This window comes from Panthera onca, chromosome B3, assembly GCF_046562875.1.
Source record: "Panthera onca isolate mPanOnc1 chromosome B3, mPanOnc1 haplotype 2, whole genome shotgun sequence".
NCBI lineage: Eukaryota > Metazoa > Chordata > Mammalia > Carnivora > Felidae > Panthera > Panthera onca.
The window spans coordinates 83,286,882-83,304,487 of NC_138344.1; the positions used below are offsets into that span (position 1 = coordinate 83,286,882).

The 17,606-nt window shown below is 45.2% G+C and overlaps 1 long non-coding RNA gene and 1 other non-coding gene across 3 annotated transcripts; one reads left to right on the top strand and one right to left on the bottom strand.

Annotated features, from left to right (window-relative positions):
- Positions 1-4,227: 4,227 nt before the first annotated feature.
- Positions 4,228-4,391, top strand: LOC144616757 (U1 spliceosomal RNA). The gene has a single exon (XR_013556507.1). It is a non-coding gene; the product is annotated as a U1 spliceosomal RNA (small nuclear RNA).
- Positions 4,392-6,732: 2,341 nt separating this feature from the next.
- LOC132676074 (uncharacterized) lies at positions 6,733-15,328 on the bottom strand. 2 transcript variants are annotated; one of them, XR_013556156.2, is made up of 4 exons: positions 15,116-15,328; positions 14,851-15,010; positions 14,678-14,763; positions 6,733-7,479 (listed from the first exon to the last, which is right to left on the bottom strand). It is a non-coding gene; the product is annotated as an uncharacterized LOC132676074 (long non-coding RNA). The 2 variants fall into 2 exon arrangements; XR_009608943.2 differs by lacking the exon at positions 15,116-15,328 and having other exon boundaries at positions 14,851-15,066.
- Positions 15,329-17,606: the final 2,278 nt, after the last annotated feature.

Genomic DNA, 17,606 nt, shown 5'->3' on the forward strand with positions numbered 1-17,606 from the left:
GTCTCCCTCTCTCTCTCTCTCTCTGTCCCTCCCCTGCTTGTGATCGGTCTCTCTCTCTCTCTCAAAAATAAATAAATGTTAAAAAAATTAAAGCAAGGGGCGCCTGGGTGGCTCAGTCGGTTAAGCGTCCAACTTCAGCTCAGGTCACGATCTCACGGTCCGTGAGTTCGAGCCCCGCGTCGGGCTCTGGGCTGATGGCTCAGAGCCTGGAGCCTGCTTCTGATTCTGTGTCTCCCTCTCTCTCTGCCCCTCCCCTGTTCATGCTCTGTCTCTCTCTGTCTCAAAAATAAATAAACGTTAAAAAAAATTAAAAAAAAAAAAAAATTAAAGCAAGCAAACAAACAAATATGGAATGGTGGAGGGCAAGGAGGACCCACTTGCATAAAATTGAGAGTTGGAATTTAAGGTACTGGTGTGGGCTCATTATTTATTTTTTTAATTTTTTTTTTTTTTTAAGGGAGAGAAGGAGCGAGTGGGGGAGAGGGCATAGAGAGAGGGAGAGAGAATTTTCTTTAAGTTTATTAATTTATTTTGAGAGGGGGGAGAGGGGCAGAGACAGAGGCAGAGAGAATCTTAAGCAGGTTCCACACCTAGCAGGGAGCCGGAGGCAGGGCTCAATATCATGACCCCAAGGTTATGACCTGAGCCAAAATCTAGAGACGGATGCTTAACCAACTGAACCACCCACCTAGCTGTCCCTGGGCTCATTGCTTTTAATCTACATCTGTAGATAGGTGTTAGGAAATACACGTATTCTCTACCTCTATCCACTGAAGGGGCCTAGAGGCAAAGACAGTAGCATTAGACATAACTACCGCCTTGATCTTGCTTCCTTTCTTTTTCTTTTTTCTTTTTTTCTTTTCTTTCTGTCTCCTCCTCCTCCTCCTCCTCCTCCTCCTCCTCCTTCTCTTAACGTTTATTTGTTTAACGTTTATTTGTTTTTGAGACAATGCGTGAGCGGGGGAGGGGCAGAGAGAGGGGGCCTAGGATCCAAAGCGGGCCGAACTCACCAACCGAACCCGTGAGATCACGACCTGAGCCAAAGTCGGCCGCCCAACGGACTGCGCCACGCAGGCGCCCCTTGATCTTGTTTTCTAAAACCACTCCCCACTAAAAAGAACCAGGCCTCTTTGGAGAAATAGATAATTTTCACGAGCCAAGACAGATACATAATGGCCCTGGAACATCTTGTGCCAGAAGACACGGAAATGCTCCAAATATGTTATGGACATGTCCAAAGGACACAGTAGGCACCCTGAAGGGGTTTTTATAGGCCCGATCTGAGAACATTAGAACATCAAAATAAATTTCAAAACAGTTTTGGGTTACAAACAACTGAACAAAATAACAACCATGAGTTCGTATCGTTAGCACATAGGGAAGGAGGGAAAGTCCTACCTTACGATGCCAGCTGATAACTGAAGAATGAATGATGGAATTAGAAAATGGACATTTGGCAATCATAACGCAAGAGCCACCAGTGGATGCTAAAAACTGTTGTGTTAAACAGGATATTCACATATCCTCAAATTATCTCCATACAAATCACTTAATAATTACAAAGGGAAAACTTGATGAACACCTCCAGTGGCCGACAGTTGCAGTGCTGGCTCCAGTACCCAGGTGCTTCTGCAACACCCCAGCCTACTGACTTTGGCCTTCGCTATGTGACTTGCTTTGGCTAATGGGACATTAGTAAATGGGATGCGAGCAGAAGGTTGAAAATCACTTGCTCATTAAGACTGGCTCTCACTTGCCTGTCCTGAGGCCACCATGAGAAGAAGCCTGGGTTAGCCCGTTGGAGGATGAAATCGCCGGAGTGAACGTGAACCGTGTCTGCCGAAGTCCCCTAGACCGACTAGGCCCCAGGTGACCTGCAGGCTGGCCGCTGCGGCTCCAGCGATCCCACTTGAGACCGGCAGAACTGCCCAGTGGAACCCAGCCAGAATCGCTGATCCACAGAATTGTGAGCAAGTGAAACGGTCATTATTTCCAATCACTAAGTTTTACGGCAATTTGTTACACAGAGACGGGTAACCGATACACCTCCTTAACTAAGTAGTCGATGTTAACCCCACCAGTAATAGAACAAACTGCCTTCACGTGCCTCCAAACGTGGTGCCCAGAGGAGGCCTGTATACATTTGCTAGGTCTGTCATAATAAAATACCACCAACTGGGTGGCTTAAAAAAAACAGAAGTGTATTCTCTCACAGTTCTGGAAGCTAGAGGTCCAAAAGCAAGGTGCCAGCAGGGCCATACTCTCTCTGAGGCTCTGAGTGGAATCGTCCCTCGTTACTCCCCAGCTTCCGGTGGTGACAAGCCAATCCTTGGCTCGCTTGTGGCTACATCACTACACTCTGCTTCTGCCATCGCATGGTGTTCTGTCAGCGAGTCTCTTCACATTGCCGTCTTCCTCGCGTAAGGAAAACGGTCACATTGGATCAGGGCCCGCTCTAGTGACCTCACCTTCACTCGACTGTATCTGCAAAGATCAGATTTCCAAAGAAGGTCACAGTCCTAGGTACCAGGACTTAGGACTTCAACATATTTTTTTGGAGGGACACAAACCCACCCATAACAGACACGGTATCATTTACGTAGCCTTCGTGTCAAAAATGCATTCCTGAATGTACTTGCGAGGGAAGCCAGGACAACTCAAAAACTGAAGGACAGTCTCCAAAATGACTGGCCTGTAGTCTTCAAAAAGGCCTGCATAATGAAATGCAAAGAACTACCTGGGAACTATTTCAGATAAAGAGACATGACAACTGAATGCAACACATGATTTTGAATTTTCCTTTGCTATAAAGGACATTATTGGGACAATTGATGGAAGAGGGAATAACGTCTGTAGAGTAGTAAGATTGTATCAATGTTCATTTCTTGGTTTTGATAATTTTCCTGGGGTTAGGGAAGAGAACCATTTGTTTGTTCTGAGGAGTAATACACCCTAAGAAAGGAAACTTCCTGAAATAACTAACAATCAAAAACGTGGGCCACCTGGGTGCTCAGTCCCTTAAGAGAACGAGCCTTGGTCATGATCTCACGGTTGGGGGCGGGGAGGGGGCGGAGAGGGGGTTCGGTGCGCGTGGGGCTCGGGGCTCCCCCCCCCCCCCCCCCCCCCCCCCCCCCCCCCCCGCTGACAGCACGGAGCCTGCTTGGGATTCTCCCTCTCCCCTGCTCTCGCGCGTCCTCCCGCTCTCTCTCAAAATAAATTAAAAAACAAAAGAAAAGAAAAGTAAAGTAAAAGGATGTACAACACGTTAACTCGGATCTTGATGCTGCTAGAACCTCAGAGCAGTCTTTGCTGACCCAATAATCTCTAGTCCTGTCTCTTGCCTTGCTTTGCTCCAGGGACCCGATCACCCAGGAACACACAACACTTCAATCATTTTGCCCCTATCTGAAGAGGATATTTACCTTTACCTCCACTCGATCTCCGGAAAGAATCTTCTTGTACAGAAGAGGAAAAGACAAATCCGGGCAGGCTGAAAGAGGCAGCCGAACCCCACAGGATGAAAACGTGATATTTCCGTTCATTTGATTTTCGGAGACCATTCGACGCCCCTCCCCAGCCCACACATCTACTCTAGAGAATGGACGCCTTGTCCTGACTGACGCCCTCTGTTCAAATTTTCCTTTCGTTGTCGCAAGATTAGGTTACTACGTAACCCGAAAGGTCATACTGAGGATTAAGACAATTTCATGTTAAATTGGTGACAAAACTCTTAGTATTTAAGGTTGAGTTGATTCTCTGTTGCGTATTGCATGTAATTTTCGTTGCAAGGAAGGGGAGACTTAACCCACCGCCTCGGTGGGGCCTGCAACTTCTGGACGCCGCGGGACCCCGTCTTCTCGGGTCTCCCCTCCGGGTCCCGACTCCTCGCCGCCCTCCCCCCATCCTTCGCTCCAGGCACCGGCGGTCTGCCGGGACACTAGCACATCCGTTGTCCCAGAGCTGGAGCCGCGACGCTGGGAAGCGCGCGACAAGGCGTGGCGTATGTAGATGAACAAGCGCGCAGAGGCTGCCGGTCCCGGACCGCCTGGGCGCGCACGTCCCGCGTGGGGGTTAGGCAAGGCGCCCGCCGTTGTTTTGCGGCCGGGAGAGGTTGGAGCTGAGGGGGTGCTGCGGGCAACCGGGGCGCGGAAGCCGCGTGGGGCAAGTGACCGTGTGTAAGAAGCGTGGCGAGCGCGAGGGTGTGGGTCGAGGCGGGTCGGGCAACTCATACTTACCTGGCAGGGGAGATACCATGATCACGAAGGTGGTTTTCCCAGGGCGAGGCTTATCCATTGCACTCCGGATGTGCTGACCCCTGCGATTTCCCCAAATGTGGGAAACTCGACTGCATAATTTGTGGTAGTGGGGGACTGCGTTCGCGCTTTCCCCTGACTTTTCGTGGTCTGAAGGGAAGAACTCAAGCTTCGCCACGACGGCGCTGTTGTCGCTGCGTTATTTCTCGTGGTAAGGGGTCCTAGGACGCCCAAAACAAGCCTGACAGGAAGTAGGCGCGCGTTTTTCGGCTTTTACTTTGCTTTTTTTTTTCTTTGTCTCGTTTTCGCCGCTTGTATCCCGTGTGCTGCGGCAGCGCGGAGAAGGCTTTTCCGGTCGTCTGAGGACGTGGTGATACGCGGGCTCGTGCGAGTTTGCGGGGGCCCCGGAGACGGCGCAGAAGTACATCTTGGGTTCGTGGTTACTTTCTTTTCTTTGTAAGTTCTGCGACACCTCGTTCCCCCCCTTCCCCCCCCCCCCCCCCCCCCCCGCAGTGTCTCCTTGAAATCCACCACCCTGCTTTGTTAAGTTGTGCGTAGTGCCTCCCTTCAAAAAGGTCTGTTTGAGCTCAGCTTCTGTAGTAGTTCACCACGGAATCTGTGTTGTAGGCGCTTTCCCAAACTAGGGGCAGAGGAGAACCTCGCCCAGTCTTTAAGCCTCACGGGCCTTAGCGGCCCGGGAACCCCCGCTTTCTTTTGCAATTTCCTTTCTTTACCATCGTCCACCTTCACTGCCACCAACCCCGCCACCTTCATTTCTCCTGGGTCGTTCATTCCTACTGCTCCCGTCACTCTCTTCCTCTCAGAGCGTGCAGTAAAGACACCTGTGGGAGAAACCCTGTACTACTACCCAGTGCAGGGCTTTGTCTCTGTTACTGGGCGTCTTCCTCTTTCTCCTTTGTGTCCCCCAGGCACAAGATGGTCCCTAAATGTTTCGTAAATGCCACACCATGAGAATATTGAAACCAGTTTTTGGTTTGGTTTTGTTTTCCGGGGAACCAGCAGCTGAGCTGTGGAATACTTCCATTGTTCTGGAGGTACAAAGTAGCATCTTTCCTAAAGTATGCCCTTGAGGGAGTAACCTACACTCTTCACCTTCTTTGTGTGTTTTGTGACAGGGTCCTTGGATAGTGCGGCCAGCTCATTTATGTGTGTTTTTGTTAAGCACCCTGCCCCGCACTAATATGTAACTTGCTGCTTCCACTCTACCCCCACCCCAACAGACACCGTAAACATGTAAACCAGGGACCAAGGGATGTACCTACCACTCTCCTACCCTTGCCCGGAATAAGGCCCCCTTGGTACAAACAAGCAGATTAGCTGATGGATAGGTGCAACACTGTATTACTGCCTTTTGCCCCGTACTTGCTGTTTCTTAGCATTTACACAGCACCTTCACATTTTCAAAGCACTGTACCAATGTTTATTAATCCTCACAACACCCCTGTGAGGTAGGTAGGTCAGTATGTCCTTTGTAGTAGAGAAACTGAGGCAGACAGAGGTCAAGCGAACCAAACCTGCCTAGGCCACAAGGGCAGCCGGCGAAGGGACTGCACCCGAGTCCGGAAGCCAGGGCTCTCTGTCCCGTTCACCCACTGGTGAGCATCGCGTGGGTGTCTTCTCACCAGTGAAGGGGACACACAGGAGGACCAAACACACAGATTTCTCAGGCAACCGGGGGGGTAGTACAAACGACATCAGGGAATAACCAGGGAACAACGCCAGTGAAAGAGAGAAATGTGAACCAGCACACCAGTAAGGCAAGAGAACATGCTGGAGAGCAAGGCTGGGATGATGGTGACTACTCAGAAGACCTAGACCAGGGGTGGGGAAAATGTAAACGAGGAACCCACCTACAAGGTGACCAACCCAAATACCTGTGGTTTCCAACTGGAAGAAAAGTTAGACAGTGAAAAAAACCAAACCACACAATCGAATTTTAAATTAGAAATGACGCGGCGATAATTCACATTAAAAAGGCCAATCATATTTGTATGGTAACTAGTATCCTTTTTGGAGCCTTCCATTCCAAATATTCCAACTCCCCCCCCCCCCCCCCCCCCCCCCCCCAGGGCTGTTCCTTACAGCACTCTTTCTCTCTCCATACCAATCTGTACACTAGTAGAACTATCAAGTGGCTCGATGGCGTGTCGCAGGGTTAACTGGCCCGGCTAGGGATGGAATTCAGGAAACCATCACAGACGGACCATTCTGCTGCCTCCTGTATTTTAGAAACAGCTGTTTCGAACCTGCCTCTGCCCAATTCCATCTTCTAGGAAAGGCTGAGAGCACACAGAGAAGCAGTTCATTCTTTCATAAGGGGATTGGTGAACCTGGTTCAACATGCCATTTTCAGAGAAAAAAGAGAAAAGACCTGCACTGTAAAGCATAACGAAGGAGTAGATTGATTATAGCTACTCCAAATTTTAGAGTGATACAATGACCACAGAGTTAAAAACTATCACTGTTACCACGGTTTATTTGACAATAGTCGGTTTAGTCTACAAGTTTAAGGCAAACATACTAATGCAGTTGCTTTTCATCAGAAATCATACTTATAAAGATTACATAAAGTCTGTCCCAAAACTTCTAAGAAATGTTCATTAATTAAAAATAAGTCTGATTAAGATGCTTTTACCAGGATACATGGATGAACTAAGGTGGCATACAATGTTTTTAAAAAAACAAAACAAAACATAACAAAAACACCAAGAGAAAACAAAAGGTAATGGCAACCTTTATCTTGTCTGAACAATGCATCTTTGAAAGGGTTAAACATCAGAAATTACTTAAAGGGAAATAAGATTGGCAGCCGTAAGGAACGCTATTCAGAAAATAAAGACGGTTACAGAGGCTACTTAAAAAAAGGACTGAACGCTGGGCTTCGGAAGAGGAGGAGCGCACGGTGATGGACAACCGTCCCAGGGAGCACACGGGGAGCTGCAGGAGGGCAGCGTTCCACCACACAGACGGACGGACCCGCAAAACCCGTGGACGGCACCGCTCCATCGCTTCTCAGAAAAAAAGGAGAGTAGATGCACTTGGTCAGCTGTTTCTTTTGTTTCCAGTGAGCAGTAAATGCCTAATCTCATTAAGAAAACAAAAATAAAATCTGAAGGAAGGCAGCCCTTTTTAACCAAAGGCGGAGTGTGGCTTATGTGTCTCCATTTAACACTGCCAAGCAGTTCTGCAGCAACTGTAGGTTACCCTAAAAAGGAAGGGAAAATAAATCATGAAGTGCAGACAGCCTGGAAGAGTTGCAGTGAAAATATAACAGCGCTGGGAATCCCGTAACTAACGCCACCTTTATTAAGACAACAGAACTCCGGAAACAGCTACTCACTATCCACACACGTACGGGTTTAAAGACATAAAACCGTATCATTTGTTTCACGTACAATGTTTTCCACACACCAGATTTCTTCAGGACATTTCCGTCTAGATCAGTATTATGGTTTTGAATTACTCGGCATGATTCTAATGAGGGATGAAACATGCCCTGTGTGTCCAAGTCAAACTACCGGACGTTTTGCAAGACCGGTTCTTATCACTTTCCTCTAGCCGTTAAAATCTGTGTATTAGAGTAGAGGTATATTAAATTATAACATATGCTTTCACGACTAAAGTAGTGAGTGATACCAGTTTTTATACACATAGCCGTAAGTTCCCGTACAACGGCAATCTGTAACATTCAGACAGACCTACGTACCCATTTGTAAAGCATGGGCGCTGGCATCCACATTTAGACACGTGTCCGGACAAATGTAAGCATATATGGATTACACCAATAAATACATGGGGTAAAGGAAAACCTCTTCCTTCCAGTAAGTAGAAAGCCAACTAAAACGATGCGATTAGAAAAGTGACCGTCTGGCAGCCACCACAATAATCGACTGAGGCAAAAGTCATGAACGGTGGCTTTGAGCATAAGGCTGAAATGCCAATACCGTAGCCATTAGGTACGTAGGGCGATGGAAAATTTAAATTTCTGTTAATTAAAGTTAAATAAAAACTCAGTTTCTCAGTTGCACCACCCACATTTCAAGTGTAAGCGTTTGACGGCCACGTGTGGCTACTTAGTGGCTACCGTACCAGACAGTGCTGATGACAGAATACTTCCATCATCACACAAAATTCTATGGGACAGTGCTGGGTAAGCGATGGGGTATTTACACAGTCCCAAGTATCTCCCCACAGAATACTTCTTCATTTCAAAGTGTAGTAACTTGGCCACTGAGAAACCTGCAGACATCATCACTTGAACCAAATGATCAAAGTCAGACATTGCCAGCGAGGCAACTCATCAACAGCATGTACCTCCTGAAAGGATGCAGCAACGAGAAGGTCCGAGCACCACTTCTGGGCGATTCCTGCCACAGGTGGGGAATCTAAACTCAATAACTAGACGAACCCAAAGCGAGGGACATTTTACAGACCTGTGCTTTTCAGTGTCCAATGTTATGAAATACAAAGACTCAGGAACTTTCCAGGTTCAGGAAGTCTAAAACAACACGTGCCGGGGGTGCGGGGCGGGGAGGGCACCTGGCTGGCCCAGTTGGTAGAGTGCGCGACTCTCGACTCTCTCGATCCTGGGGGTCTTGAATTCAAGCCCTACAGCGGGTGTAGAGCTCATCCCAATAAAAACGAAAAGTCACGCCTGGGTGGCTCTGTCGGTTAAGTGTCCGACTCTCGGTTTCTGCTCAGGTCACAATCTCACAGTCTCGGTTTCCTGAGTTGGAGCCCTCCCCCACCCCACCCTGACAGCGCCGGAGCCTGCCTTGGGATTTTCTCTCTCTCTCTCGCTCGCTCGCTCGCTCGCTCGCTCTGCCTCTCCCCTTCTCCCACGTGTGCGCTCGTGCTCTCTCTCGCTCGCTCTCTCAAAATAAATACATAAACTTAAAAAATAAATAAAAAGACCTGTGCGCCGAATGTCATGTATTATCTTGAGTATCCTTTTGCCACTAAAGACATTATTCATTATTAGACAACTGGTGGCATAAAAGTCTGTGGATTAGATAATAGTACTGTATCCATAGTAATTTCCTGATCTTTGTAATTGCTCCAAGTATTCAAGAGAATTATTTGGTGTTAGGAAATCGACACTGAAGTGTTTAAGAGCCAAGAGACTTCCTATCTGCAACCTGAATGGTTTAAGACAAAAACAGGTATGTATAAGGGTAGGGGTGTGGTGTGTGTGTGTACTGTGTAAAGAGGAAAAGTAAAGAGGGAGGGAGGAAGAGGGGGAGGGGAGGACAGAGCGAACATGACAATATGCACATTTGAGGACTCTAGTGACAACTATCCAGGGATTCTTTGTACTTTTCTTGCAACTTTACTGAGCGCCTGAAATTGGGTGACAATAAACATTTAAGAATTTCAAGTGCCCCAGTAACTGTCAATATTGTGCCAGTATAACGATGGAACTGTGACAGATGATTCTGAGCCTGTCTGTATTTCTGACATGATCTTCTTAAAGGTATATCCCTCCAGTGGGACTAAGTCCAAGGATACACATCCTGCACTTGACACACTGCCAAAGCCCTGCAGAAGGGTGTACCCTGGTCCACACTTACCCACCAGGCACGAGGACTCCACGCCCTCATAGGCAGCAGTAGCATCACCTTTTTTTTGGTCCGCTGCCTTTATCATACATTCTGTGCTTCATTAATAAAGTATCTGAGACTATCTTCAAGGACACAAAAGTGACCAAATGACCTAATTTTCTGTTATAACCAGGTTCCAATACATGGCAAGACATATCCCGGTTATAATGAATGAAATCCTAAGTGGTTTTAAACCATCTGGATGTAAATTTAACCAATGTCTAATCTCTTTGGGATAACTTATATGGATTCTGGGACCAAAATGGGACTTTGTTCAGATTTGCAAAATCATCAAGAAACCTCAGACAAGAGGGCAGGGTTTCTCAACCTCGGTGTTTTTTTTTGTTTTTTTTAAGCTTTATTATTTTTTTAAATGTTTATTTTATTTTATTTTTGAGAGAGAGAGAGACACACAGAGAGAGAGAGAGAGAGAGAGAGAGAGAGAGAGAGAGAGAAGAGAATCCCAAGCACGCTCCACGGTTATCAGTGCAGAGCTGGACACGGGGCTCGAACTCACAAACCCGTGAGATCATGACATGAGCGGAAACCAAGAGTCAGACGCTTAACTGACTGAGCCACCCAGGCGCCCCAAGTTTTGTTTATTAAAGTAATCTCTCTACACCCAACGTGGGGCTTGAACTGGCAACTCCGAGATCGAGAGTCACACGTTCTTCCGACCGAGCCAGCCAGGCACCACCCACCCTACCCCCCATTTAAAAAAAAAGTTTATTTTATCATTATTTTTAAAATTTATTATCATTTTCTTAGGTAGGTCAAGAGGCGGATGCTTGACTGACTGAGCCACCCAGGCGCCCCTGAACGATTTTATTTTTAAAGTCATCTCTACACCCGACGTGGGGCTCGGACCTACAACCCTGAGAACACGAGTTGCACGCTCCACCGACTGAGCCATCCAGTCTCAGTGTCCCTCAGTCTCGGCACACTTGACGTATTTGGGGCTGTGGAATCCTTTCCAATGGGGGCTCTCCTGTGCCCTGTCAAAAGTTTAGCAGCATTCCTGCCCTCTGCGCCCTACATACCGGTCGTAAACCCACCCATCCTCCGTTGTGACTACCAGACACGTCTCCAGAAATTGCTAAATGTCTCCCGGGAGGCAAAACTGCCTCTAGTCGAGAGAGCCACTGGAGTAGAAGACCCATCAGAGAACACATTTCAGAAAGGACCTGAAAAGCACAGAAATCTGGAAACCAGAGGCTGACAACCATGTATATAGTAAGGGTCAGCAAACTCTCTGTAAAGGGCTTAGTAAACACATAGTAAACATTTTAGACTTTGAGAGACATGTGGTCTCTGTTTTGCTGTAGTATGAAAGCAACCACAGACAGGGCACAAAGGAACGAGCTTGGCTGTATTCCAGTAAAACTTCACTTACAGATGAAATCTAAATTTCACGTAATTATCACGTGTCATGAAATATTCTTTCGCCTTTTTTTAAAGAACCACTGAGGGGCACCTGGGTGGCTCAGTCGGTCAAGCGTCGTCCGACTCTCGATTTCGGCTCAGGTCATGATCTCACGGTTGGTCGTGAGATCAGCCCCGCCTGGGATTCTGCACTGGGCGTGGAGCCTGCTTAACATACTCTCTCTCCGGGACACCTGGGTGGCTCTTTCGGGTAGGTGTCTGACTCTTGGGTTTCGGCTCAGGTCATGGTCTGGCGGTTAGGGAGTTCAAGCCCTACATCGGGCTTCACGCTGACAGTGAGAAGCCTGCTTGGTGTTCGTTTTCTCTCTCTCTCTCTCTCTCTCTCTCTCTCCCTCTCTCCCTCTCTCCCTCTCTCCCTCTCTCTCTCCCTGTCTCTCTCTGCCCCTTCCCTGCTCGTGCTCTATCTCTCTCTCCCTCTCAAAAAACCAACGCCATTCTTGGCTCACAGGCTACACAAAAACAGGCAGACTGTAATTTGCTAATCCTTCCTTAAACCTATTAACAAAATCCTGAATAGATTTTATAACCTCCTTACAAAGAACAAACATGGTGAACATTAGAAACCAACACGGGTGCAGTAACAATAAATCGTGCCAACCTTATCGAAGTATTTTCTTTTGAGAGGGTGATTAGACCAGGAAATCCGTAATATATAGCTTCATTGTAATGAGGAATTGGATGCTTCTTGTATCCATCACAGATAAAAGGGAAACGCTTGATGATAGTATAAATAGGTGAATTCCTAGCTACCCAAATAACCATCACCAAAGAATACTCATTAATAACTTAATATCAATTAGTATAGAAAGAAAGGGAGGGAACTAAAAATTCAGCCTTTTTGGGTACCGTGCACTTATCCAATTAGATGAACCAATGTTGACTCCTTTGGTCCCGATCAATCTTTTAAAGTAAAACTTAGATGACGACATAAAAGGGAAGTTCATACAAACTACAAATGTCCATCACTTGGGAGTAATAACCACTCTCCTAGTCAACTACTATATGATCAAATCGAAGTTTCCAAAAGATCTCACGCTGGGCTGAAACTAGCAAGCTACAATTTGACAGACATAACTGTGGCCTGCAACTTCATTTTAAAAATTAAATGCTCCGTACACGAAACAGTTCTAGAGACCTGTTGCACGACGATGTGAATATACTTAACAAGGCTGAACCGTACACTTTAAAAGTGGGTAAGACGGTACATTTATGTGTTTTTTACCACAAAAATGAAAACTATTACTACAAAGAATTAAACACACAACTATAGGTTGGAGGCTCGAAAACAGACCAAGAAGGAGGAGGAGAAGGAGGAGAAGATGTGTGATTATAAGCCAAATCAAGCTGGTGTAAGATGGTGCTAAAAAAAAAAACAAAACACAAAAGAACCAAAAAACAAAAAAACAAACCCTTATACGAAAAGCAAAAAGAAAAAGAAAAAAAAAGAAAAAACACAAAAAACCCTTATGCCTCTAAAACTGCCGTAAGAAGAAACGTATACAATAATAAGTCCACGTATGGAAAGGTGTTTCCATTTCTGGGTGCAATATTGAAAAAAAAAATTTTAATGTTTATTTACTTTTTTTTTTTTGAGAAAGAGAGAGAGAGAGAGAGACATAGAGACGGAGAGAGACAGAGCATGAGCAGGGGAGGGGCAGAGAGAGAAAAGAGGGAGACACAGAATCCGAAGCAATTCCAGGCTCTGAGCTGTCAGCACAGAGCCCGACGTCGGGCTCGAACTCACGAACTGTGAGATCGTGAGATCGTGACCTGAGCCAAAGACAGAGGCCTACCCAACTGAGCCACCAAGGGGCCCCTGCATGCAATATTTGAAAACAGCAATGACCTAGTGTAATAATATAAAAAGCTTATTGAAATGTATGGGATAAAATATATTTAGCTCAAAGATGTCTAGCTTGTAGGAGAGAATATATTCAAATATTTGAGGGTAATATATCCAAATGTTTCTGTGGGAGAAATTAAATTCATTTTTCTTTCTTTTTTTAAAGCCAACCCATTTATTTTGAGAGTTTGAGAGAGACAGAGAGCGCGAGCGAGCGAGCGCACGAGCGGGGAGGGGCAGGGAGAGAGAGAGAACCCCAAGCAGACTCCACGCAGAGTTGGACGCAGGGCTCCTCCAGCTGACAAACTGTGAGACAGACCATGACCTGACCAAAACCAAGAGTCGGATCCTCAAACGACAGAGCCACCCAGGCATCCGTCAAATTTATCTTTCTTATTTCACATGACAAAACTCTGACCAATTTGTCAAAGTGACACACAAGCAGCTTTCTGTGCGTTATGGAGTGTCCCGAACGTCTTAGTAGAGTCTCAAGCTTTTTAATGACTTTCAAAGTGTAAATACTATAAATATATTAACAAAACAAAACAAAACACTAACAAGTTTATTTAAATTTCTTTAATACTTATAATTTGGGGAATTTTGAATATATTTTTACTTTCAGTCCTTCTGATTGAAGCCAGCAAATATTGAATTTTTAAAGAAGTTTTTATTAAAGATAGATTTATCTTTTTTAAGCAGTCAAAAATGATACTGGTTTCCATATTAGGTACTAGGGTCTTGCAGAGCTGACCGCTTAGAGAAATTGTACGTATTATTCTTGCTTGAATTAGATGATCTTTAAGTTCGCTGGCAATTCTAAGATTCTCTAGTTCTAACCTTATTAGAAGGCTTGGGCCAAGCTTTATCTTAACTACAAGAAAGGGCTGAATCTGGAGGAAACAAACACTATAAAAAACCCTGGGCGAAGGACATTTATTTACTAACATTAAATTATTCTGAAGTACTAAAATGATCTTCAAAAATTAGCATTCCAATTATAATTCATTCTAATCCAGGAATGGTTCTTCCAATATCCCTCCAGAAAGAAACTGTCATTAAAGGATTATTATCAATTCCATAACTGACTCCTTCCTTCCTCCCTGCCTTCCCCTCTTTCTTTTTTTTTAAGTAATCTCTACACCCAACACCCAACGTGGGGCTCAAACTCACATCCAGGAGATCAAGAGTCACATGCTCCACCGAATGAGCCGGCCAGGCACCCCATAATTCATTCATTCATTCATTCATTCATTTCTTTCTTTTCTTTCTTTTCTTTCTTTCTTTCTTTCTTTCTCTCTCTCTCTCTCTCCCTCCCTCCCTCCCTCTTCTTTTTAATGTGTATTTTTTTACTTTTGCGGGGGAAGGGCACAGAGGGGGGACAGAGGATCTGAAAGGGGGCCGCACAGCCTAACGTGGGACTTGAAACTCACCAATCGTGAGGACCCAGGTGTCCCAAGACTGACTCATTTCTAAATTATAAGTCACGTAAAATATTAAACCTTGACTATGACACTAACCTTTGCATGCTTCAGTTCTAACTCTGCCAGTTCCACTAAATTTTTTCTGAATGCGGCAACTCTTCTCGTCTTAAAATCTATAAGTTCTGTGAACAAAAGAAATTAGGATTAACTATTTAATTCACATAATAGTTGAAGGTATACCGTATAATTAAAGGTTAATATAACAGTACCTTGTTTTGCAGATTCAGATATTTTTTCAAATTTCTGACAACATAATTGTTGGGATGTCTCAGCCTGAAGAACATCTTTATTTTTCGCTCTTGCTTTATCCAGTGCTTTATTAGCATTTTCATAATCCACTAGTGACCTAGATCTTCGATAGAGGAGATCCTATACAACAGAATGCTTCACAGTAAGACACACTGCGTGTTTCGAACAGTTACGGGCAACCACCACCACCCCACTGCCCCCATCATCATCAGAGCTAACGCTTACGCCATGAAGATCACATGCCAGTCACCCTCCAAATGGCCTTTATAACAGCTTTACGGAGATGTAATTCACACACAGACAACTCGTTCCAAGTGCACAATTCACAGGTTTTTGGTGTGCTGGCAGAGTTGTATAACCATCACCACCATCAATTTTGGAGCATTTTTGTCGATCAAAAAGAAACCCCACATCCATCAGCAGTCATTCTTCATTTCCTCCTTGCCACCCCCCAACCCCTCCCCCCCCCAACCCTAGACAACCGCTGATCTGCTTTCTGTCTCTATAGATTTGCCTATTCTGGGTGTGCCATGAAAACAAAAATGGAATCACGTAATATGTGGCTTTTTCTGTCTGGCTTTCTTCACACAGCATAAAGTTTCGAGTTCATTCATGTTATAACTGAATCAGTACTTCATTCCTCTTGACTGTTAAATAATATTTCGCCGTAAGGACAGACACACCACATGGATGTGTCCGTTCACCAGGGGAGAGACATTTGTTTCCACACTCTGCCTATTATGAATAATGCTGTTATGAACATTTGTGTATAAGTCTGTGTGGGAACATGTCTTCCTTTCTCTTTCTATCTCATTACTTAGGGGTGGAATTGCTGGGTCACTTGGTAATTCTATGTTCAACCTTTTGAGAAACTGCCAGACTGTTTTCCAAAGTGGCTGCACCATTTTACATTTCTGCAGACGCTGTACGAGTGTCCCAATTTCTCCACATCCTTGGCAACACTTATCTTTTTGATTAAAGCCACCTGGTGGTGTGAAGTGGTATCACGCTGTGGTTTTATTTTGTTTTGTAAAGATTTTATGTATTTATTTAAAAAAATATTTTTAGGGGTCCTGGGTGGGTCAGTTGGTTAACCTTCCGACTTGGGCTCAGGGCCTGATCTCATAGTTCCTGAGTTCGAGCCTTGCGTCGGGTCTGTGCTGACAGCTCAGAGCCTGGAGCCTGCTTCAGATTCTGTGTCTCACTCTCTCTCTCCTCCCCCACTCATGCTCTGTCTCTCGCTCTCAAAAATAAATAAAAATTTCAAAAAAAGGGGGGGGAGCCTGGGTGGCTCAGTTGGTTGAGTGGCTGAATTTGGTTCAGGTCATGATCTCGCGGTCTGTGAGTTTGAGCCCCGCATCAGGGTCTGTGCTGGCTGCTCAGAGCCTGGAGCCTGCTTTGGATTCTGTGTCTCTCTCTCTCTCTCTCTGCTCCTCCCCTACTTGTGCTCTATCTCTCTCTCTCAAAAATAAATAAATATTTAAAAATTAAAAAAAAATTTAACCTTATTTATTTATTTTTAGAGAGACAGAGAGTGAGAGGGGGTGGGGCAGAGAGAGAGGAGGAAGAGAGAATCCCAAGGAGGCTCCGCAGGATCATGCGGGGCTTGAACTCTTGAATGGTGAGATCATGACTTGAGCTAAAGCCAAGAGTGGACTTTTACCCAACTGAGCCACCCAGATACCTCTAAAGATTGTATTTTATTTTATTTTATTGAAAAAATTTAAAAAAATCTTAATAATTTTTTTGTGAGTGAGAGAGAGAGAGTGAGTTTGTGTGGGGGAGGAAAAGAAAGTGGGAGACACAGAATCTGAAACAGGCTCTGAGCTGTGAGCTCAGAGCTGCACTTGGGGCTTGAACTCACAAACCTTGAGTTCATGACCTGAGCTGAAGTCAGACGCTTAACCGACTGAGCCAGCCAGGCACCCCATAAAGACTTTATTTTTTTCAACGTTTTTTTTTTTTTTTTTTTTTTTTTTTTTTTAATTTATTTGTGGGACAGAGAGAGACAGAGCATGAACGGGGGAGGGACAGAGAGAGAGGGAGACACAGAATCGGAAACAGGCTCCAGGCTCTGAGCCATCAGCCCAGAGCCTGACGCGGGGCTCGAACTCACGGACCGTGAGATCGTGACCTGGCTGAAGTCGGACGAAGACTTTATTTTTTAAGTAATCTCTACACCCAATGTGGGGCTTGAACTCATGACCCTGAAATCAAGAGTTGCATGTTCTATACACAAAGTCAGCCAGGTGCCCCAAAGCCTATTTATAATTTGATAAGGAGTGAAAAGCTGGTGTTCAAATCACCACTGATCATATGGGAATTTTCTGTATAATATATACTGATGCACAAATCAACACTAAATTTGGAATATCTGAGCCACTAAGTTTTCAGTGTTTTTTCAGATGTTTCTGTTAAACATGTTTTGGATAGTAAGAGTTTTAGTCTTGCACATACATAGACTTCCAAAAGGAAATTTGGGTTCCCTGGGTGGCTCAGTTGGTTGAGTGACTGATTCTTGATTTCAGGTGAGGTTATGATCTTGTGGTTGGTGGGTTCGAGCCCAGTGTGTGTCTCTGTGCTGACAGTGTGGGGCCTGCTGGGATTCTCTGTCACCCTCTCTCTCTGCCACTATCCCCAACTCTCAAAAATAAATAAGCATTAAAAAAGAAAACAAAAGGAAATTTGAGTTGCCTTAATATAAAGCATATCCTGG